At 42.2% G+C, this 24,953-nt stretch overlaps 2 protein-coding genes across 4 annotated transcripts in view; one reads left to right on the plus strand and one right to left on the minus strand.

The window, feature by feature from the left end:
- LOC138945442 (uncharacterized) overlaps positions 1-24,953 on the minus strand; it is a 387,771-nt gene that overhangs the window by 78,872 nt on the left and 283,946 nt on the right. The window lies entirely within an intron of this gene.
- The window catches only part of LOC138945428 (protein toll-like), a 41,107-nt gene continuing 34,362 nt past the window's right edge, over positions 18,209-24,953 (plus strand). Inside the window, exon 1 of one of the 3 annotated variants that reach the window (XM_070316859.1) lies at positions 18,209-18,749. The gene's annotated coding sequence lies outside the window, so the exon portion shown is untranslated. Of the gene's footprint in view, positions 18,750-20,340; positions 21,904-24,953 lie in introns of those variants that run through there. The other 2 variants (XM_070316857.1, XM_070316858.1) reach the window with 2 other exon arrangements.

The raw sequence follows: 24,953 nt of genomic DNA on the forward strand, positions 1-24,953 counted from the left end.
GTATTTTAAATTGTGTTACCTCAGGCAAGCCGCCTCGAACAGGAGTTTGGAACGCATTCTGCCTTCGGAATGACGTCACGCTGGCTGTTGATGACGTCAGGAAGAGAGAACCTTCTGAGTCATTTGAACGTCACCAACATCACCATGGACAACGTTGCTATGTTCGACACGCAGCTGATGCGACAGGCAGGTTCTTTTTGAGTTGAGAGTTCAGTCCCTATTCAGTCGTAAGTAGTCTACGGTCTGCAGTATTGGTACATGTATAACTGTATATTGAATTTCATAGCAACTATATTTTCAACGCAAAGAAATTGTTTTCCTTTTTAGGTGTTCTTCATTATCCTTGTCCGTGGTATATACGCGTATGTGTTGTGTGTGTGTGTGTGTATGCGTGTGTGTGTGTGTGTGTGTGTGTGTGTGTGTGTGTGTGCCGATGTGTGTGTGTGTGTGTGTGTGTGCCGGTGTGTGTGTCAGTGCGTGTGTCAGTGCGTCCGCACGTTCGTATATTTGTGGACGTTCGTGCCTAGGTGCGTGTGTGTGTCCGTGCGCACATGCTTTGATTCTTATGTAAATTGTATTCACCGAGAGCTCACAGAGGAGACAGCGAAGAAGAAGCAGCCACTTCATCCAAACTCTGATGTGGACGCATGGCGGCAGATACTGGACTCCAGTTGATCCTGTTGCTTCTCACACTAAATACAGCTCAACTGATCACCAGGACACATTGGTCAGCGCTTGGAAAGAAGGCACGCCTGACCTCAACAGCTTGTTCCCAAACATCAGACACGGCTACAATGGGCGTCGTCTGAGAGTTCTAATCAAGGAAGTACGTTGCTTAAATTACTGCACATTGACAAAAATACACTCCCCTAACCCCATCCCCCTCCCCTACCTACCCCCGAAAAAAACCACCCAAACAAACAAACAAACAAACAAACAAACAAACACACACAAAAAGAAAGAAAGTGTTGGATCATGATCGAAAGGTGGGTCGGCGGGATTTTCTCTTCTCCATATTGTTGGTATGAGTAGCGCAGGCTTGCTTTCCTCAGGCAAATGATTAAGTCAATCACCTTAAACCTGAAAGTTGCCCAATGATAAAAACATACGCTTGAGTTAACAGTTTATTTGACCATCAAAAAACAAGACAGGTAAGTTAAGGTGTTGGAACGTTTGTTATTGACACAACAATACGTTACAGTCACATACCTGTCACGTATTGTTTTGTCAATAAAAAACGTTCCAACAACTTACCGTTCTTGGTTTTTTTCATTCTGAATTTTGAAACGTTTGCAGTCTCTTTGTTTTTGGATTTAGTTTATTTGACCGTTTCAGTGGATGTCCTTCGTGATGGTGTGTGACGAGTCAGGCCAGAGAGTATGGTGTGGTCTGCCTGTTTCAGTGGATGTCCTTCGTGATGGTGTGTGACGAGTTAGGCCAGAGAGTATGGTGAGGTCTGCCTGTTTCAGTGGATGTCCTTCGTGATGGTGTGTGACGAGTCAGGCCAGAGAGTATGGTGAGGTCTGCCTGTTTCAGTGGATGTCCTTCGTGATGGTGTGTGACGAGTCAGGCCAGAGAGTATGGTGAGGTCTGCCTGTTTCAGTGGATGTCCTTCGTGATGGTGTGTGACGAGTCAGGCCAGAGAGTATGGTGAGGTCTGCCTGTTTCAGTGGATGTCCTTCGTGATGGTGTGTGACGAGTCAGGCCAGAGAGTATGGTGAGGTCTGCCTGTTTCAGGGGATATCCTTCGTGATGGTGTGTGACGAGTCAGGCCAGAGAGTATGGTGAGGTCTGCCTGTTTCAGTGGATGTCCTTCGTGATGGTGTGTGACGAGTCAGGCCAGAGAGTATGGTGAGGTCTGCCTGTTTCAGTGGATGTCCTTCGTGATGGTGTGTGACGAGTCAGGCCAGAGAGTATGGTGAGGTCTGCCTGTTTCAGTGGATGTCCTTCGTGATGGTGTGTGACGAGTCAGGCCAGAGAGTATGGTGAGGTCTGCCTGTTTCAGTGGATGTCCTTCGTGATGGTGTGTGACGAGTCAGGCCAGAGAGTATGGTGAGGTCTGCCTGTTTCAGTGGATGTCCTTCGTGATGGTGTGTGACGAGTCAGGCCAGAGAGTATGGTGTGGTCTGCTCATAGATCTTCTGCAAGTCGCCAGCACCACTCTCAACTTCACGTAAGAAAAAATTGCACATTTGTAAAAATAAAAATTAAAAAAATGAACATATATATAAATATATATATATATTACAACAAGTTAGTTGTATGCGTTTCGACGACTTCCAATGCCAAACAAAACCACAGGCGCTCGTCACGAGCCCCGATATCAAAGTGGGCGGGGCCTGTGCGATATCAAGACTACTACAATAACTGTAGAAACTGTAGTAGAGACGACCGTCCATCACTCGAACCAAGTGACATCTAAGACATTAGCCCCGCCCACCTCGTATCGAGTGCCTGTGAACGAAACCCTTGCTGGTATAAGTTGATGAAGATATTCATAAAGAAGAAGACACTGATGAATATTGTGATGACAACGACGATGATGACGACAAAGAAAGATGATGACGGCGACTTCGATATAGCCGACGATGATGAATGCGACGACTTTATTGATAAAGAATAGAACAATGACGACGAAGACGATGAAAATAATGAAAGAAATGTACGAGTGTTTTTATTTATGTCTTTTGTGTGCGAAAGGTATGTCGCAGTCAACGCAAGCAGCGATGAGTGGGGAACGGGCGAAAGCGACACAGCCAACGTTGGATTTTATGGAAGAATTTTCAGGCAGGTTAGTGATCGGAACTAGCGATAAGTTTCTGTATCTAGTGAGCATGTTGCGTACATACGAAGGACATGGGCCGATTTGCATGAAGCGAAAGTGGGTGACACCCAACTGGGTGGGACCAATGAAGACGAAATGGCAACAAATCTCAGTTTCAACTCAGTTTCAACCAATCAGACCTCGCGGCTTTTGGGTGGCACCCAGTTTAGCTTCGTGCAACTCAGCCCTGGTCAACATGTTCTCGGGCAAAAAGTTATCCATATCCTGGTTGGTCAGTCCCAGTTGGACACCCAGTGTTTGTGTTTCCGGTGTTGGTTTGAAAAAACCCAAAAGAAATCGCCAACCAGCCAGTCTTACTAATTTGATTGCATCCTATCGTATCGAACTAAAGACATAATTCAGGCACGGGAATTGTCCGCCGAAAGGCAAATTTCCGCCGAATTTTTTTTGTTTCGCCGAAAAAGCAAAACTGTCCGCCGAAAAAATAAATAAGGGAGGCAAAAATGGTTCTGAAAACTGAATTTAATGGCAAACTTGGAGCTCAGATGACACCAAATTGCACAATTTGGGTTCTTTGGAGAATTTTTTCCGGGGGGGGGGGGCATGCCCCCGGACCCCCCTAGTGAGGCTAGGCGCACCACGCCGTCGACTGTGATATTACTGACAAATGTTTTGTACTTTTTTCAATTCCCATGCCTGGATATATGGTCAGTCATTACAACTTTGATTGACCGGTTGCTGCAATTAAGCTTTAGGTGACCAGGTTTTATTCGATGAATTCCCCTTTCGTTCTTGTTTGGTTAATACCGGCTTTGAAATCACACGGGCGCAGTGGCGTAGTGGTAATTAAGACATCGGCCTCCTAATCGGAAGGTCGTGAGTTCGAATCCAGGCCGCGGCCGCCTGGTGGATTGAGGGTGGAGATTTGTCCGATCTCCCAGGTCGACTTAATATGTGCAGACCTGCTAGTGCCTTATCCCCCTTCGTGTGTACACGCAAGCACAAGACCAAGTGCGCACGGATAAGATCCTGTAATTCATGTCATAGTTCGGTGGGTTATAGAAACACGAAAATACCAAGCATGCTTCCCCCGAAAGCAACGTATGGATGGCGGGACAAAAACGGTCATACACGTAAAAAACCACTCGTGCAAAAACACATGAGTGAACGTGGGAGTATCAGCCCATGAACGAAGAAGAAGAAGAAATCACGCAGCGCGATCACTGGTCATCGCGTCACTGTTGGCCGACGCCCTTCCAAGACAAGCTGTAGGGACCCGTGGAGGGTCTAGTGAAGAGCACCAGATCCCTCTCCAGTGTAAACAAGGCGATCAACAAGAAGAAGATCTCGCCATTTGTGAATACCATAATTTACAATTCACCAAACAAAACACGAGTACGGAGGAACTGGGAGAGCGGTGGCAGGAATATCAGCCACATAGATTTTCTGAGTACACTGTTAGTCTTTCAAAGCAGTCTACTTCCGCTTGGGTCGGGCGGCGGTGGACGACGTTTTAGCACTGAGGCCTTGAATTCTCTTTGTTGTCACCCCCAGGAAAGTGAGTGTGTACGACTCAAGTAAATCCAAAAACAAAGAGACTGCCAACGTTCCAAAATTCAGAATAAAAAAAAACAATAAAAAATAAATCAAAAATCAAAAATCAAGTAAAGTCAACAACCTGTCAATTGCAGGAGGCGGACATCGGACTTACACCGACTGACATCATCTTCGACAGAGCATCCGTCTTGGACTTCTCCGATCCTTTTAAGTTTGGCAATGGCTATTTTGCCGGTACCGGCAGCGTAGCCTGTAGGCTATGTTGCCGGTACCGGCAAATTAAAGATATGTTACGGTAGAGGCTATTTTGCCGGTTGGACGCTGCTGAAGCTAGTAAAGTGAAACGTCTAGTCGGATTCTCCATCTCACAAAGGCAATACACAAGTAATCTTCAATATTTGTATTTCTGATGTGCAAACTTCAAATGCAATTACAACCTTGTCTTATACACGAATAAAAGCCTTATTTCTCTCTCCTCTCTCTCTCTCTCTTAAAACACCAAATACACTAATTTAACTGGCAAATATCCGATGATCTCTATGCAAGGAATTAAATACTGGTTATTGTCTCTCTATGATCATTCTCGCTGACTCTCTGTCTCTATGTGTGTGTCATGAATTACATGAAATAGATTGAATATACGGACGTTGAATATACAACAAGTCATCGTCACATCTCTCTCTCTCTCTGATCATTGCCGCTGACTCTCTGTCTCTATGTCTGTGTCTGTGTGTGTGTGTGTGTGTGTGTATGTGTGTGTGTGTGTGTGTGTGTGTGTCTGTGTGTGTGTGTGTCATTCATAGCAGTTCCTGCAGAACCAGAACTTGGTTTTTGGTCTTGAGCGTTTTCCAGCGCATTGCAGATGGAGAGATCTGAGACATGAATCACATGAAATAGATTGAGTATTCAACAAGTCATCGTCACATAGTGCACACACAGTACGGAGAGAAGACCGTACAGCCGAGTAGACGTGTTGGACGGCTGTCCAACCGTCCGTGCCGAAATGTCGCCGAACTTTCATGATGGATATGTTCACGTCCAGTAAACTGCAAAACGGATTCCTCTGAAGTTCGCCTTTCAGAGCACGGATTGTGTCTGCCTCACCGACAAAGTAGCTCAGAATTTTTCTGTCTCGATCCACCGAGGACTTCTTTGAAAAGGGAACGGTTTGTCAACCTTGCATTTTTTCCGGCTAGGCAGTCCAATAGCATTTACTACTTTTCCGGCTGTCATATCATACACTAGTTCCACAACCGCTACATGAGACGTCGTAGGCCTTGGTGCAACTGAACCATCCTCTTGAGACGTCGTAGGCCTTGGTGCAAATGAACCATCCTCGTGAGACTGTGGTGTTGTTGGTGGTGGTGGTGGGTTTGGGGCGACTGTCATATCATACACTAGTTCCACAACCGCTACATGTTTTCCAGATCCCCACATTTTTACAACAAAATCTAACACGCTCAATTTCTCTTGGAAATCAAAGTTGTTTTCTGCAGCTAAAGAAACCGATTGTTGTCCGAGGTGGAGTTGATAATAAAACTCACTATAAAAGTTCAAATTTGTCAATCAGTGAACACTTCTCTCCCCCAAAGAAATTCCCATCAGAAACTGTCATTTATTGGTGAGTATTTAATCACAGGCGGTAACTTTCACTTTACTAGCTTCAGAGAGAGAGAGAGAGAGAGAGAGAGAGAGAGAGAGAGAGAGAGAGAGAGAGAGAGAGAGAGAGAGAGAGAGAGAGAGAGAGAGAGAGAGAGAGAGCCTCTACCGGCAAAATAGCCTCTACCGTAACATATCGTTATTTTGCCGGTACCGGCAACGTAGCTTACAGGCTACGTTGCCGGTACCGGCAAAATAGCCTTTTCGTTTAAGTTTTCACCCGTCGTCATGGTATACCGGAAACCGGAAGTGACACCACACCGCTGGGTCCTCTTCAACCCTTTGAGCGCGCAGACGATCGCAGCCATTGTGGGATCCTTGGTTTCGGTAACTTTGCTTGCGTGTGGTCTGGAGATGATGGTGAAGGGGCTTCGTGGAGAGTCGGTAGGAATTGAGGACAGGAATCCACGCGAAAGGCATTGGCATTCGCGTCTAGACTGGATATTGACGTTGGATCGAGCTCTTCAAGTGTCTGGCGCTGCTATTCTTAGCGAAGGTATGTAGGCTGAATGTGTACTGATAACACTGTACTTGCTTGAACTATGTGCGTAGTCTTTAATTTTGGCGTAGTACTCATAAGTACAGTGAGCTGAATGTTGGCTGGTGATACTGTGTTTGCGTGAACTGTGCAGCATCTGAACTACAACTCCGCTCTCGCCCTGCTCGGGTGTTGCTCTGCAGCTGGTGGCTGTTGTCCGTGGTGATGGCGGCTGCGTACAGTGGCACTTTCACCGCCTTCCTGTCCACCACCAAGCACACACAGCTGTTTTCTAGTCTGGAAGATCTGGTTACCAAGCAGCATGACTACAGATGGGGGACTGTGGTTGTTACTTCTATCTTTCTCATTCTGCAAGTAAGTGCATGGGGGGTGTGTATGTCCCGCGCATTGAAAGAATGTGTGCTAAGCAGCTCTTTTTCAAGTATGGCACCCGGCTCCACATCTCTTTTCACATTTAGTCAAGTTTTGACAAAGTTTTTAACATAGACGGGGAATCGAGACGAGAGTCGTGGTGTATGTGTGTGTGTGTGTGTGTGTGTGTGTGTGTGTGTGTGTGTGTGTGTGTGTGTGTGTGTGTGTGAGTAGAGCAATTCAGACAAAACTACTGGACTGATCTTCATGAAACTTGACATGAGAGTTCCTCGATATGATATCCCCAGACGTATTTTTCATTGTTTCGATACATTTCTTTGATGACGTCATATCCGGCTTTTATTGTTATTTGAGGCAGCACTGTCACGCACTTATTTTTCAACCAAATTGATTGACAGTTTGTTAAAGCAATCTTTTTCTTTGACTCAGTCCGGACTTTGGGATTCCATTTCAGCTTGGAAGCTTACAAACTAATTCATTAGTTTGCGAATTAAAGTTGTAATTAAAAACAATTTTTTCACTTCCTCATATTCTCCTGAATTCAAAAAGATATATATAGATATTTTATGTTTACTAAAAAAACGCGCTCAGAATTAAAGAATTTAGGTCGAGTAGAATGTTCGCATGCTTCGCGTAGACGAGCGTGTCCCGTCTCGGTCTTCGGGGAAGTTTAGCCGAGACTATCTGAATATATAGTCTCGGCATTGACCGATCAGAACAACAATTACTTTAGTTTAAATTTAATTTTTTATTTACACTTATTTATTTTTGTACAAATGCAACACGAGCAAACATTGAGAACATTATGAACGTACTACCTGCTTAATAATAATACAGTCAGATAATAATACAGTCAGATAATAATACAGTCAGATAATAATACAGTCAGATAATAATACAGTCAGATAATATAAATACAGTCAGATAATAATACAGTTAAACAAAACAAACAAACAACCAAACAAAAACAAAAACACAAAAAAGACATATATATACACAAATCATCACATCTAGTGCTAGGACTGGTTGGTCCGGTGTCAGAATAATGTGACTGGGTGAGATATGAAGCCTGTGCTGCGACTTCTGTCTTGTGTGTGGCGCACGTTATATGTCAAAGCAGCACCGCCCTGATATGGCCCTTCGTGGTCGGCTGGGCGTTAAGCAAACAAACAAACAAACCATTTTTGTTTTTGTTGCTTTTGAAACAAATGGAAAAGGATGCATTCAATTGTGTGCTTTGTTTAATTAAATACATATTTGTCTTTACAAAAATATGTTTCTAATGCTAACCACGAAAAATAAGCCACAGGTTTCATTATATTGGTTTTTGCACATTGCAGATTTCTGTCGCATTTTACAGAGCAAATGAAAAAAAAGGATAGACATTCATGTTACAGACGATACTCCACACCCACTATGTACCCACACACACACCACCATCCCTCCACCCCCACCCACCCACACACACACACACACACACACACACACACACGGAGGTTCACACGGCTAAACGACTGTAACCACATTCAGCATGTCAGAAACGATCTTCTTCCAGAACAGCCACAACAAAGTCCACCAAGACATTGCGCGCGGGATGCAGCAGTTCGCAAGGGAAGACCCCGACGTTCTTTCAGAAGATCTCCAAGTTCTGACACAAAAGGTTCGCACTGAAGACTTCGTGCTGTTCTACACTGGATTCGTCATGCAAAGTTTGTTTGACTGTGACTTTGAGATCGTTCCAGTCGACATCAAGACGATCACGCAAGGCCTGGTGTTCCCCAAGGGCTCCGCTCTCACTAAGCCGTTTTCTGAAGTGTAAGTTTGCTGTTAGAAATGAAGAATCAAAAGATAAGAAAGGTAAGTTGTTGGAACGCTTGTTATTGACAAAACAATACGTTACAGTCACATTAGTAATATATTAATATTAGTCATATTACTAATAGGAAATTAGTTGTTACTACTTGTTTGTCTGTGCACTTAAAAGACCGTTGGGTCGATATATTTGTGACTATAACATATTGTTTTGTCAATAACAAACGTTCCGACAACTTACCTTTCTTGGGGTTTTTTATTCTGAAGTTTGGATCGTTGGCAGTCTCCTTATTTTTGGCGTTAAAAATGTTTAAACAGTGTTTTATTCTCGTTCATTGTTTAAAAATGCTATGGAATGTAATGCACAACAAGTTGCATGAAGCGAAATTACAACATGTAATCAATCTGTCGAACTCAGAGACTGAAATTGAACTCACCGCATTGTACGCTATGACGATGCTCAAGAGCGTTGTCGATTTCATGCCCCTGGGTAGAATGGCCAAACGATTTCCACGGTGGGGAAAAGGGGACGCCGATCACGGCCTCAAACTTACCGAAACTGCTGTGACCCATAACGGTAAATGTTGTCAAAGAAAATATATAAACATGTGAAAATGTATCCTTGCAACACCCGTCCTCCTTGTGTCAATTCAATTAAATTCAATTCAATGCAATTCTATTCAAGTCAATTCAATTCAATAAAACTGTATTGTCTGAATGCATTAAAGAGAAATCTTTCTTTTGGCTCGTGTACGAGATAACATCACTTAAAAACACACTCTCATGTCATTTTCAGAATTCTCCAGCTGCACGCTTCGGGGCTGCTGTCTCACTGGACGAAGGAGTGGTTTCCTCGGTCCTACTGTCTCCCTCCTTCTTCCGGCCCCTTGGTCATCTCCCTGCTGCACGTGCAAGGCGTGCTGCTCCTGCTGCCCCTGGGGCTGGGACTGGCCCTGGGGGTCATGGCCGCAGAGAAGATGTATGCGCACAGAAGGAAGAGGAAAATGATGGAGGAAACTGATGACGGACGCAGTGATGTCTGTAGAGATGACTTTCGTGGACGGAAGCAATGACGGAATTGTATGAGGGGGTCATGGCTGCAGAGAGGATTTATGCGCACAGATGGCAGAGGAAAATGTAGACGGACGCAGTGATGGCCGTAGAGATGGCTTTTGTGGTCAGATAACACAACGGAAGCAACACACAAACACACTCATACACACTCACACACACACACACAAACACACACACACACGTACGCGCACACACATACACACACACACACACACACACACAAACACACACGCAAGCACGTTTGCAGACTCGCACACATTCTTACAAATACATAGATTTTCACATCATTGCCAGTTCTGCTTTTTATATTTAGTCAAGTTTTGACTAAATATTTTAACATCGAGGGGGAATCGAAACGAGGGTCGTGGTGTATGTGCGTGCGTGTGTGCGTGTGTGCGTGTGTGCGTGCGTGTGTGTGTGTGTGTGTGTGTGTAGAGCGATTCAGACTAAACTACTGGACCGATCTTTATGAAATTTGACATGAGAGTTCCTGGATATGAAATCCCCGAACGTTTTTTTCTTTTTTTGGATAAATGTCTTTGATGACGTCATATCCGGCTTTTCGTGAAAGTTGAGGCGGCACTGTCACGCCCTCATTTTTCAACCAAATTGGTTGAAATTTTGGTCAAGTAATCTTCGACGAAGCCCGGGGTTCGGTATTGCATTTCAGCTTGGTGGCTTAAAAATTAATTAATGACTTTGGTCATTAAAAATCTGAAAATTGTAAAAAAAAATAAAAATTTATAAAACGATCCAAATTTACGTTTATCTTATTCTCCATCATTTGCTGATTCCAAAAACATATAAATATGTTATATTCGGATTAAAAACAAGCTCTGAAAATTAAATATATAAAAATTATTATCAAAATTAAATTGTCCAAATCAATTTAAAAACACTTTCATCTTATTCCTTGTCGGATCCTGATTCCAAAAACATATAGATATGATATGTTTGGATTAAAAACACGCTCAGAAAGTTAAAACAAAGAGAGGTACAGAAAAGCGTGCTATTCTTCTTAGCGCAACTACTACCCCGCTCTTCTTGTCAATTTCACTGCCTTTGCCATGAGCGGTGGACTGACGATGCTACGAGTATACGGTCTTGCTGAAAAATGGCAGCTACTTGACTAAATATTGTATTTTCGCCTTACGCGACTTGTTCTTTATTGGGAAATGTTTAATTGCCAACATTACAAACCAAAACAAAACTTTAATTAAACAGTTGCTTCACTTGTTGAATTTGCAAAACATAACAAACTGGCAGAGGAAACTTAATAATAGATTAGCTTATTGTTATAGCGTGTTGTTGATCCTAAACATGCTTATAATTATTATATCCATAAATTGCTGAATAAAATACTTTTAAACCAAACATGATAATAAAGTTCAGTGAATGTGAGTGGCATGATGAATCTCCAAGTATTGCAGTCCACTGAATTTAGACTGAAAAATACGCTTATTTTGTTTAAGCTTTGAAAATTGGGGAGGGTGGTTCAAAACTGAAAAAGGGAGAAAAAACCCAACTTAGATGAAAATAAAAGAAAGGTAAAAGGCACAAACATCCATAGTGAAAGAAATGAACAACAAAAAACGCATTATAATTTTTGATAAATTTCGCTTTGAAGAAAGTACACAGTGAGGCTTTTGTGACGTGACTCACAGTCATGGTTCATCGAGTTTTAATGACACCACTCACTTCTAGAATCACTTCAGTCATTTATCGATCACAGAGACTGACATGTAATCGTCGGCACGGATCTTAACCGACGTCCACCATTTAATAGTTGGTATGGGTCTTGCTTGACGTTCACTGTTCTTCATTTAATCGTCGGTATAGATCTTTACTGACGTTCACTGTTCTTCATTTAATCGTCGGTATAGATCTTTACTGACGTTCACTGTTCTTCATTCAATCGTCGGTATAGATCTTTACTGACGTTCACTGTTCTTCATTTAATCGTCGGTATAGATCTTTACTTACGTTCACTGTTCTTCATTTAATCGTCGGTATAGATCTTTACTGACGTTCACTGTTCTTCATTTAATCGTCAGTATAGATCTTTACTTACGTTCACTGTTCTTCATTTAATCGTCGGTAGAGATCTTTACTGACGTTCGCTGTTCTTCATTTAATCGTCAGTATAGATCTTTACTTACGTTTACTGTTCTTCATTTAATCGTCGGTACAGATCTTTACTGACGTTCACTGTTCTTCATTTAATCGTCAGGATAGATCTTTACTTACGTTCACTGTTCTTCATTTAATCGTCAGTATAGATCTTTACTTACGTTCACTGTTCTTCATTTAATCGTCGGTATAGATCTTTACTGACGTTCACTGTTCTTCATTCAATCGTCGGTAGAGATCTTTACTGACGTTCACTGTTCTTCATTTAATCGTCGGAAGAGATCTTTACTGACGTTCACTGTTCTTCATTTAATCGTCGGTATAGATCTTTACTGACGTTCACTGTTCTTCATTCAATCGTCGGTAGAGATCTTTACTGACGTTCACTGTTCTTCATTTAATCGTCGGTAGAGATCTTTACTGACGTTCACTGTTCTTCATTTAATCGTCGGTAGAGATCTTTACTGACGTTCACTGTTCTTCATTTAATCGTCAGTATAGATCTTTACTTACGTTCACTGTTCTTCATTTAATCGTCGGTATAGATCTTTACTGACGTTCACTGTTCTTCATTTAATCGTCGGTACGGATCTTGACTGACTTTCACTGTTCTTCATTTAATCGTCGGTACGGATCTTGACTGACGTTCACTGTTCTTCATTTAATCGTCGGTACGGATCTTGACTGACGTTCACTGTTCTTCATTTAATCGTCGGTACGGATCTTGACTGACTTTCACTGTTCTTCATTTAATTGTTGGTACGGATCTTGACTGACGTTTAAGTTAATATGGGTCTTGCCTGACGTTACCTAGCTGTGCTTCATTTAATCGTCAGCACGGACCAATCCAGTGAAGGAGGTCAAATAAGAGTAACAATATCCAAATGTTTGCCCACTGAACAGCCCGACTTGTTGACCATCCGTGAGGTACAGCGTGACCTGCACCGATCCCATCGTGTGGTAAGTTGAGTATGGAAAGCCGTTTGGCTCATAACCATTACACGCGTAATAAAAAATAAATACACGCGTAATAAATGATTAATACGCGTGTAATAAATGATTAATGCGCGTGTAATTTATCTTTTTTCTTATGCTATGGAATAGCATAATGATTAAATACACGTGTAATAACTATTTCATACGCGTGTAAGAAATGATTATTACGCGTGTATTAATTATTTCTTACACGCGCATGAAATATTTATTACGCGTGTATTAAATATTTTTTACACGCGCATGAAATGATTATTACGCGTGTATTAATTATTTCTTACACGCGCATAAAATATTTATTACGCGTGTATTAAATATTTCTTACACGCGCATGAAATATTTATTACGCGTGTATTTAATCATTTCGTACACGTGTATGACATTTTTATTCCACGTGCATTTAATCATTTCTTACACGCGTATAAACTATTTCCTGCATGTGTATTTAATCATTTCTTACACGTGCATGAAATATTTATTACACGCGTATTTAATCATTTCTTACACGCGCATGAAATAGTTATTACACGCGTATTTAATCATTTCTTACACGCGTAAAAAATGATTATTACACGCGCATTAATCATTTATTACACGCGTATTAATCATTTATTACGCGTGTATTTATTTTTTATTACGCGTGTAATGGTTATGAGCCAAACGGCTTTCCATAGTTGAGTACTGTGCCGTGAGACGGTCACACCGTCCTTCTGCAGCCACATGGTCACCCACTGTCTACTGCTGTCCGTCCCCGCCGAGGCCACGAAGAAGTAGGTCCCGTTCCTTGGTGCAGTGAAGACGCCGCTTGTCCCGTTGAAAGCGCTCACCTCGTTTGTAATGACAGTGAAGGGATGAAGAGAAGTTTAACAGAACAAAGAAGAATTATACTGTCGACTCACCAGCAACGTAAACGGAGTAAGTCTTGGAAACAGCAACAGTATAGTGACCGGTGTCACGATTTCATCTTTCGCCTGTGTACATATTTCCCCCTCGACATATACTCAAGACTGAAATGTTGTTTCCTGGAAAAATCAAGAAGAGAAATTATTTATGGACGAAAAGCATGTCAGTTTCTTGCATGTGAAGAAAATTGGTGGTAACATTTATTAGATTTCACTCCCAAAATCGAATTCTTCGAAAACGTGTACTAAGTGGTTACGTCCCTTGAGTAAGAAGGAAAACATTTTAGGATGAATCAAATTAATTTTCTAAGTTAAATAAAACAAATTGGTTGGACAAGTTTGGCCCCATGAATGTAAGGTACACAAGGTCGCTCATCAGTACTATCGAAGGTTTTTTTGTTGTTGTTCAGTGTAGAGTTTATACTAGATCAACGAGGCCGAGAAGCGAAATATCAACACGGCGAAAGATGAAAACGTCACACCGGTCTCAGCAACAGCAGCCTGACTGACCACGATCCCTCCCTGACCAGTCCACTTCAAGTGGCCAGAGAAAGCAGGCATGGGATTGAAGTGACCAACAACAAACATTGCGATCAGTTCTTCAGAGCCGTCCTCCGCCCGGTAGATCCATTTGATGTCCTCGATACGCTCGTCACGTGACAGGGTGGGTGGAAGGTGGATGTCGCTGTGCATTGGTATATTACCGGAAAACATTTTCATTTTCATTTTCCTTACTTTACTGTCCCACACATACAAAAACATACAAATACAAGCATAATATTAACTATTATATTAGTTATTACTGGATGCGCTGTTCACAGTATCATTTGCGCAAATAGTGCATTTGCATGCAGCCACCCTTTGCGTAGGTGGGCAGCCGCAAAATCGATCAAATTTTACCACCAATTTTCTTCACATGCAAGAAACTGACATGCTTTTCGTCCATAAATAATTTCTCTTCTTGATTTTTCCAGGAAACAACATTTCAGTCTTGAGTATATGTCGAGGGGGAAATATGTACACAGGCGAAAGATGAAATCGTGACACCGGTCACTATACTGTTGCTGTTTCCAAGACTTACTCCGTTTACGTTGCTGGTGAGTCGACAGTATAATTCTTCTTTGTTCTGTTAAACTTCTCTTCATCCCTTCACTGTCATTACAAACGAGGTGAGCGCTTTCAACGGGACAAGCGTGATGTGTTGTGCCCCAAAAGACATTCTTGTTCTGTGCTCTGTGAGAGGTGTTTTCTTTGTGTTTAATATTATTTTGTTTGGACCTAGCTATTGATGTGTACATTGTTGTTAAACAGTTGTCCCCGAGTACGCAGTAGGAGGGTCCAGCAGACTTTAATTGTGTGTCTATCTGTCTGTGTATCTGTCTGTCTCGACTTAACAGCTTATTGCTGGGAAACTACTGGGCGCAGTTCGTTCAAAAGTTGATACACTAACTTGATAATAGGTCCGATTGATCGTATTAAAACTTCATAATGTTACCTGGGACCTAAATGCAAAATAATCCACAAAAACGACTCTTAACGGAGGGCGCAATTCGCGGTGGGATAGAACTGCCGTGCGGCTAATAGAAGAGCCAGCCAGCCAGCGACACCGGGTTCGATTCCCGGCATGGGCGGTCTATTTTATTATTTTTTTTTAATTCTTGTTTACTATTGTTTATTATGAACGTTTTAATGTTTTATTTTACTCTAATAATTTTTTTAATTGTGTAAAATAAATAAATAACTTACAGCCGAACGCGTCACACAGTACAGCCAGCCAGCGTGTGGCCACCAGGCTTTGCGCTGCGTCGAGCTATCGAGTGAAAGTGAAAGCATCGTGGTTCAGCGTCCGACCATATTCGCTTCTAAAAACAATGCGGACTTGATCGAATTTTCTGCCTGACCTTCCGCTCAAAAATATTTAATAGAACAGCCAGCCAGCCAGCGACACCAGGCTTTGCGTGCGACGGTGTGCCACTTCAGTCGTGTGCTGCGAGACCTAATTTTGGCAGGCTAAGCATTTGAGTTCATTGTCAAAATTGTCGGAGTTGGTGGCTTGGTGGAAAGCAGTCCGCCTATGGCCAAAGTGATCCGGGTTCGATTCCCGGCATGGGCGGTCTATTTTTTTTAATTCTTGTTTACTATTGTTTATTATAAACGTTTTAATGTTTTATTTTACTCTAATAATTGTTTTAATTGTGTAAAATAAATAAATATTTTTTTTTTTTAAATTTTTTAAATCCACGTGCACAAGACAAAAACTTTCATACTGGGGGAGCGAGCCAGTCTGAAGAGTACTCGGGTCCAGCGCGAGCGTTTTTTATTTGTTGTATGTTTACCAGGGTTTGCTAGTGTGTGATAGGGTTCGTGACCGTCTGAAGATGTTATATAGTTTCTTTGTTAGTCCTGAGTTGACAACTCTTCGACAAGCGCTTAGAACTGTACCCACGGAATACGCGCTATATAAGCTTCATATTGATTGATTGATTGAAGCGGCGTCTTCACTGCACCAAGGAACGGGACCTACTTCTTCGTGGCCTCGGCGGGGACGGACAGCAGTGGACAGTGGGTGACCATGTGGCTGCAGAAGGACGGTGTGACCGTCTCACGGCACAGTACTCAACTTACCACACGATGGGATCGGTGCAGGTCACGCTGTACCTCACGGATGGTCAACAAGTCCACCCTCCCCAATTTTCAAAGCTTAAACAAAATAAGCGTATTTTTCAGTCTCAATAAAGAACAAGTCGCGTAAGGCGAAAATACAATATTTTGTCAAGTAGCTGTCGAACTCACAGAATGAAACTGAACGCAATGCCATTTTTCAGCAAGACCGTATACTCGTAGCATCGTCAGTCCACCGCTCATGGCAAAGGCAGTGAAATTGACAAGAAGAGCGGGGTAGTAGTTGCGCTAAGAAGGATAGCACGCTTTTCTGTACCTCTCTTTGTTTTAACTTTCTGAGCGTGTTTTTAATCCAAACATATCATATTTATATGTTTTTGGAATCAGGAACCGACAAGGAATAAGATGAAAGTGTTTTTAAATTGATTTGGACAATTTAATTTTGATAATAATTTTTATATATTTAATTTTCAGAGCTTGTTTTTAATCCGAATATAACTTATTTATATGTTTTTGGAATCAGCAAATGATGGAGAATAAGATAAACGTAAATTTGGATCGTTTTATAAATTTTAATTTTTTTTTACAATTTTCAGATTTTTAATGACCAAAGTCATTAATTAATTTTTAAGCCACCAAGCTGAAATGCAATACCGAAGTCCGGGCTTCGTCGAAGATTACTTGACCAAAATTTCAACCAATTTGGTTGAAAAATGAGGGCGTGACAGTGCCGCCTCAACTTTCACGAAAAGCCGGATATGACGTCATCAAAGACATTTATCAAAAAAATGAAAAAAACGTATGGGGATTTCATACTTAGGAACTCTCATGTCAAATTTCATAAAGATCGGTCCAGTAGTTTAGTCTGAATCGCTCTACACACACACACAGACAGACAGACGCACATACACCACGACCCTCGTTTCGATTCCCCCTCGATGTTAAAATATTTAGTCAAAACTTGACTAAATATAAAAAGCAGAACTGGCAATGATGTGAAAATCTATGTATTTGTAAGAATGTGTGCGAGTCCGCAAACTGACGTGCTAGTGTGTGTGTGTGTGTGTGTGTGTGTGTGTGTGTGTGTGTGTGTGTGTGTGTGTGTGTGTGTGTATGTGTGTGTTTGTGTGTGTGTAGTGATTTGTTTTTTCAATGAGATCACAATGTTGCAAGTGAAAAGTTCTGATTACATTTGAAAATTATCTGGAGCGGCATTAAGAAACAAATCAACTTATAAACAAACAAACAAACAAAACAGTCCTGCAGAGACACAAATCCTAAAACAACATGTGTCTCTGTCTACCTTCGATCCTATGTTTGGGACAGAATAAGGCTGATAATGTTCTCACCCCTCTATACTTGAAACAGAATAAGGTTGATAATGTTCTCACCCCTCTATACTTGATAGTGTTTTCATCCCTTTATACTCGAGACAGAATGAGGCTGATAGTGTTCGTATCCCTCCATCCTTAAAACAGAATGAGGCTCAGCATAAATATATCTTCCATCATGATCACCGCTACATAAATGTGCAGGCTTTCACATGAAAAATAAGTCCTTTGACACATTTTTTTTACTCCGGAGTCAATTTTTCGTGGAGTAAAAATGTCGTGTTACACCGGGAGGCCAAAAGGAATGCACGAGGCACTCCAAATACACGAGACCCTCTTTGTCAGTGCAAGTTTTGTTTATGTCTGTTTCTGCCTTGAATCAGCGAGGTTTTGAGGCCAGCCATGCGTTGCTCAGAATCACAATACGGGCCGCTCAGAGAAAAGTCGCTCTGGATTGGTCAATGCAACGGGCTCACAACGAGGCAAATCGCTTCACGATGGCGACGAAGAAAGCACGATTGCTGCGAGATATGAAAAAAGTTGTACTTCTTAAACTAGTAGACGATTCGGTCAGTGAAATCGTCAGAGAGAATGTAGTTATGATGGGAAATTTAGCTGGGGTAGTCCCTGAACCTTGAAAAGCGGTGGATCCCTCGGGTCACGTCAAAAACCACGCCGAGAAGATCGAAACACGCAACACGGCATCGCAGTGTAAACACCGCCGCCATCTTGGATAACGCGGCGGGCGGTGGGCGAGCATATACCAAAGCCGCTCGCCGAGTGCTTCGCGAGCGCTTTCCTGCACTGCCCTAAAAAACGGCTTTTTGTCATTCGCACTGCCAGCGACCCGTGGCGAACCGCTCTGGGCAACTCGTCTCTGTTGTGTTTACGGCTAGTGACATACGATACAGCGCTGAACAGGATTTTAATCGTACTGCGCCGTAAACTATATTGACATAGAAACACTGGGAGGTGTGTGACGTTCGAATGAAGTCGGAAAGGGTGCCGTGATTGTGAGTATATTTTGGTTATAAATTTGTCTGCTGCATTTTGTGTGTGTGTATATATAATGTGCGAGTTGATGAGACTGACGTAACTTTCCCGGCCCCATCCAGAATAAAAATTCAGTTTTGAAGCTCCTCCGTCTAAAATATCCGTGATGAATCAAATAGGGTGGAGTGGAAGGGGGAAATAGGCCAGGAAGCATAAATGAGACGCCAAGACAGAGGTTGCGATAACGTGACTTTTAATTAACGTACACTAGAAAGCACATCAGAAAGCAGTGTCTGATGACACATGAACAGAAAAGAAAACATAATATAAGTACATGATATAACAAGTAGAAACGCACCATTCGTACCAATGCATCCTAACCATACATACATTCCACAATAAACCTACTATATCAAGTGAACAGAGGGGAAGGGGGGGGAGGAAAAGCGATTGGGAGACAGGACCTATTATCCTTTACAACACAATAGATCTCCGGGGACACGTCACGTCTGCACGCATTGAAGCGTGACGAGGGCCGATAATTTCAAGGTCCATATTACTAAGTTACTAAGGGTAGGTTACTCTAGCTATGACGTCACAAGGCACGCTACGTCGTGAACAAAGACACTCAGCTGTCGCGGGAAACAAATGGCTGACACACATACATGCATTATGGCGTGTATGTATGCAGCATACATACACGCCATAGCATCAATCATACGCTCAGAACACATCATAGAACTGATTAAACATAGCAAATACAATAATACCAAAGAAACAATATCTACTTACAGTTCCTTCCTCAAGATACAGCCGCACACAACTCGTCGGAACTCGAATTACGATCCCGGTCGAAAGTCACCTCGCTGATATAAACCCAGCACTAAAACGTTTCTCACACACACACAGTCTCTCTAGACAATCCTCGAATCACTCCTTCGCCAAAATAAACGTTATAATGGCTCAGCTACACTCCTTACATTAACACAGTAATCGTTCAATCAAAAGTTAAACAGCACAAATCCAAGCCGATACGCACACTGAAACACGTCCTCTCACTTAGAAATCACACCGGGTACTAGCCCACGCTATCATTCTGAGGCTCACGCGCGCACCCGTTCAAACAATCAACCAATAAGAAACCAGCCTCCCTACACACCTAAAATTAGCTACAACACACAATAATCCTAGCGGGAGACAATGATCATACGTTAATGTTGAAAGCATTCTTATATGTATTTTTTTCTATGCTGTCTCTCTTTTTCGGAAGAGTCTCTCACGGGCTCTCTCTGTCTCTGTCTCGCTCTCCCCTCCCCTCTCTTTCTCTGACTTTCAGTCTCTCTCTCTCTCTCTCTCTCCCCTATTAATCTCCATCTGTCTGTCTGTCTCTCTCCCTCCCTGTCTCTCTCTCCACTCTCTCTCACTCCCTGTCTCTCCCTCTATCACTCCCTGCCTCTCTCTCCCCCCCCTCTCTCTCTCTCTCTCTCTCTCTCTCTCTCTCTCTCTCTCTCTCTCTCTCTCTCTCCCTCTCGCTGTGTAAACTGGTATGCATATTCGGTGCGGATGCATGATTTGACGCAAAGTGGATATTAGCGGCTCGCAAACGAAGATTCGTCCAAATGATGGTTAAAAACAACCTGCAGCGGACGGAAGCTGAAAATGCAAGGTACATACAGTTCAAACAATCATTCAACTGTATTTATTTGACCTTACACAGACTGTAGGAAGAGGCAAACCGTCTTGAACAATATTTTTCCCCAGGAAGCGACTCCAAGAACACAGAAGACTCGAAGGTGAGTGACGTACCTTGTAGTCTTTCTGTGATAGTAGTAGTCCAGTGGACGATACCTTCCGCCTGTGGTCTGGGGAAACGCCTATGAAAAGAGCCGAAGAATCCCCGAGCGTTTCTATTGGGTTTGCTTTTGATTATTCATGTATAACCTGCTTCCTGCAACTATGGTAACCGGGGATTTATTGCATGGGGAACATGCGATTTATTTCCCAGGTGTTTGTGAATGAAAACTCGTGAAAATGATGACAATAAAGTTTTCTTATTTTATCTTATCTTATTCCTATGGGTGTCGCACCTTTTATTCTATTTGTTCTGTTTCCTTCGTGACAAAAAACTAGTCAAGTTTATTTAAATTTACGTTTTGTCGCGAAAAAAAAAGTCCTATTGATTTATTTTTGTTCAGGACAAATGTCCTATCACTTTTGCATTGTCCAGGACATTTGTGTGAAGGAAATCACGAATAACACTAACAGGCAAAGGTTGATAGTGATATCCTCCACGCTTTTAGAGCGCTAACAAGAGATAATAGAATGACGTAGCGAAGTGTGGTGCACGTACTGTGAATTCAGCTCACTGACCGAGAGAGTTGATGTTGTGAATCGCAACGAAGATATCGTTACACTTAACCACTGTCCAGCGACAGGGAGGGGTTGTCACAGGAATCGACCGGGAGAAAGGAAGATCGAGTAGAGCACTTAACAGGTAAATGGAATAAGCATTTGAATATCACTAATGTTTATCGCATAAGTTGAATCGACTAACACTGTACATTTAAACATAGCAGACAGATATCTAAGACAAGATGTCCGCTAGTTATGTTGTGCAGTGCGTCGTATAACCGGTGGGAAAGGAAGATAGTGGCCAGATGACAGAATGAAGGATCTGAGAAGCCGCCGGAATATCACGCCTATAGACCCGCATAGCTGAGATTCGACGGGATTTCTAGAAGCTAGTGCACGATTATTTTTGTCCGTAGAGTTGGACCATAGAGGTCACCGGGCGGTAGAAACTGAGTAGACCGAGGTCACTAGTAGCAGGAATTAGTAGTTAAAATACATTTCCTAGTGAACAGCAATAGACGCTGTGTAATTCTGCGTATGACCAGAATTAAAATATGTCTACAATATCTTAATTACTTAAGAGATAAGGAATATTTAGTAGACAGAGCAGACGGTGTTTTAAGTCTGCCGTAGTAGGAACTATAACTGGATTTTGTTGACTACCCACGAGCCGTGAGTAGATACCTGTAAATTAATTATCGTGTGCCTGTGAGTTCACGGACTATTTTTGTAGTTTTATACCTCAGTGAAGGGTAGAGAGTTTTGTCATTGCAATTGTGTACGAGATTGTCATCTCGAGTGGTTTTTTTGCCTACCAAAACTGTGAGTACTGGATTTTTGAGTACCTAACATTTATAAATGTTCATGATTGTGTGTATTTGTGTGTATGATGTCATAGCCGTATAATACAGTGGAGGGAACTTACCTTTGGCGTTGTGTTTGATTCCTGTATGACAGCATACTAGCACATTTACATTCATTCACAATTTGTCCTATGCCACCTCTCATGGATGTGAGCCCCTGGGCTACCTGTATAAGGTTGCACTCGGTTGTCTGTTTTGGGGGTTTTGCCATCACATTTGCATTGTCCTAAATTGTCTGGATGTTGACGCATACACGGACACACACACACACACAATCTCATCCAAAAAAACCACCCGCAGATTTCTGTACATAAGAAAAAACTTCGTGTGAATCATTGTGCAACTATTACCCCCGTCCTCTCTGACTAAATCTCCCTATCTCCACGAAGACCGAGCTCTGCCCCCCCCCCCCCCCTTCTCTCTTCCTCCACCTCTCTCCCTCTTCTTCTCTCTCGCTTTTTGCCTCTCTTGCTCCATCTCTTTCGCTCTGCTTCTCTCTCTCTCTCCCTTTCTGTCTCTCTCTCCCTCTTTATATCTGTCTCTTTGTCTGTCTCTCTCCCTCTCTCTCTCTCTCGTACTCTCTCTTCTCCCCTCTCTCTCCTCTCTCTTATATCTCCCCCCTCTCTCTCCACTGTCTTTCTCTCCTTCTCCCCCCCCCCTCTCTCTCTCTCTCTCTCAGTCTCTCTCTTCCTCGGCAGGTTGGCGGGTGTTTTTCCCTGCGCATTTGCTTGCTTCAGTGTTTGTTTGCTGGTTTTCTCCGCGATTTCTACTCAGTTTGTCGGTGTATGTATGTGTGTGTGTGTGTGTGTGTGTGTGTGTGTGTGTGTGTGTGTGTGTGTGTGTGTTTGTGTGTGTGTGTGTGTGTGTGTGTGTGTGTGTGTGTTCACTTCATTAAAAACATCCCACTCTATATAGAAAGCTTTCAGTGCTCTTCTGCCTTATACTATACAGTAACGTAAATTACACAAGTACAAGGAAGTGTACTTCACAACACATAGATCTGAATATTCATTGGGCTAGTGACATACGGATACCGCGCCGAACAGGATATTAATCGTACTGCGCCGTAAACTATAGTCAGTGAAAAAAGGTTACTGACTCAAGCAATACATCGTTATAATCAGCTGGTTGAGCACTGGACTTCAGTTCCTTGGGTCACGGGTTCAAATCCGAACCTGGATGGACATATGTCAACATTATGTCCAGACTCAGAGACAGCATCCACGTCCCACCCCTGTGCCATGTAAAATACCTCGATCATTCTGCCATATTAGTGCAGGTGGCTGATTTAACATATAACATATAAACACGCACACATGCATGCACCTCAGTAGCGCGACTCTTGTTGCTGCTAGCTTTCCACTGAGAGGAAGCGACTCAAATTTCCCAACGATGGGACAATAAAGTAAAATAAATAAACAGACAAGAGTAGAGCTTCCGCTCTGAAAGTCTGAAATGCTGATTTAAATCAACTTGTTTTAAGGGCTGACAAAAAACATCTAACATCAATCATTTTAAACCACCATCTTTATAATCGTGAACCATCATGCTCTTTCTACTTATCGTTTCAATTCTACCACTCCAAACAACAGAATAAAACATCTTATTCAAATAATGTAACACTTCTTCACATGGATCAGGAAGGGTCATAAACAAAAACACCAACTATGAAATTGCTACCAGTGTCTTTATAACTGTTCCCAGAGGTGTAAGAGTTCTCCTTGACCAGGTATTCAACAAATGCCGAATGTCTTCCAATTTGCTATCATAATTTCCCGCAGTGGGGCACTGCGGTTATGAAATTAAAGGCCCCTCCTGTTTTTGGAACCGCAGGAGCTTTCTAGTTTGCTGTTAGGTAGATTTTTGGTTCCTCTTTCCTGTCATGCTCTCTTTTTCTTCATGAATTCTTTTCTTTTTTCTGCCTTCTTGCTCATTCACCTGTATTTTTTCCAAAAATCTCTTCTCTTGCCGCTTGTCTCGCGATTCATGTATAGTTTAATCTGTTAGTGTTCTGATGTAAGTCCAGCAGTAGATAGGTTAAGCCTATTTTAACATACTGGAAACTGGTAATCTTCCAGTAGGTATTAATTTAGTTTTACTAAAGCCTGCTGGGACACAAGTAATGGGTTAGTGCATTTGTAAACAGGAATCGCTTGACAAGTGGCCCCCTTCATCCCCCCCTTCCTCGTCCTGATATGGCTCTGCGTAGTCGGCTGGACGTTAAGCAACAAATAAACAAACAAACAAACAAACTATGAAATTGCTAGTGTCTTTATAACTGTTATTTGTCCCAGAGGTGTAAGAGTTCTCCTTGACCAGGTATTCAACAAATGCCGAATGTCTTCCAATTTGCTATCATAATTTCTTAACACAATCGTATCCACTCTTGTTGAAAGCACAATACCTTGAACTTTCAAAGCTGTAGTGTTCCAACACACATATCATACTCCGACATAAGTCTAATGGGTGAATTTACACAAGACCCAATCCATAATGCGACGGTTTTATTGCAATTCAATTTTAACCCCGACCAGTAGGAATATTCCTTTGACACTTTCATACATTCAATAAAAGATTCTCTCCTACCGTCCAAAAATAATGTTGTGTCATCTGCAAATGGGGATATCCCTGCGCTTAGAACTGTACCCACGGAATACGCGCGATATAAGCCTCATATTGATTGATTGATATTAGCAACTCTTCATCAAACATTGTAATTCCTTTCATCTTTATGTTTGTTTGGAATCCTTTCGGCTAAAATCTCTGAACAAATTAAGAACACATAACAAGACAGGTGATCCCTTGCCTTGTACCGCGCTGCACGGAAACCCATTCGGAATACTGTCCATTTACATTTACACAGGATGTAATATTAAAATAGAAAGTTGATACCCAGCGCTTTATATCCTGACCAAAATTAAAAACATCAACAGATTTTTGAATAAAGGACCAGGCAATGCTGTCAAAAGCTGTTTCAAAATCAGCCATTAACAAAAGTCCTGGTATTCT

The sequence above is a fragment of the Littorina saxatilis genome, linkage group LG13 (genome assembly GCF_037325665.1).
Source record: "Littorina saxatilis isolate snail1 linkage group LG13, US_GU_Lsax_2.0, whole genome shotgun sequence".
Classification (NCBI taxonomy): domain Eukaryota; kingdom Metazoa; phylum Mollusca; class Gastropoda; order Littorinimorpha; family Littorinidae; genus Littorina; species Littorina saxatilis.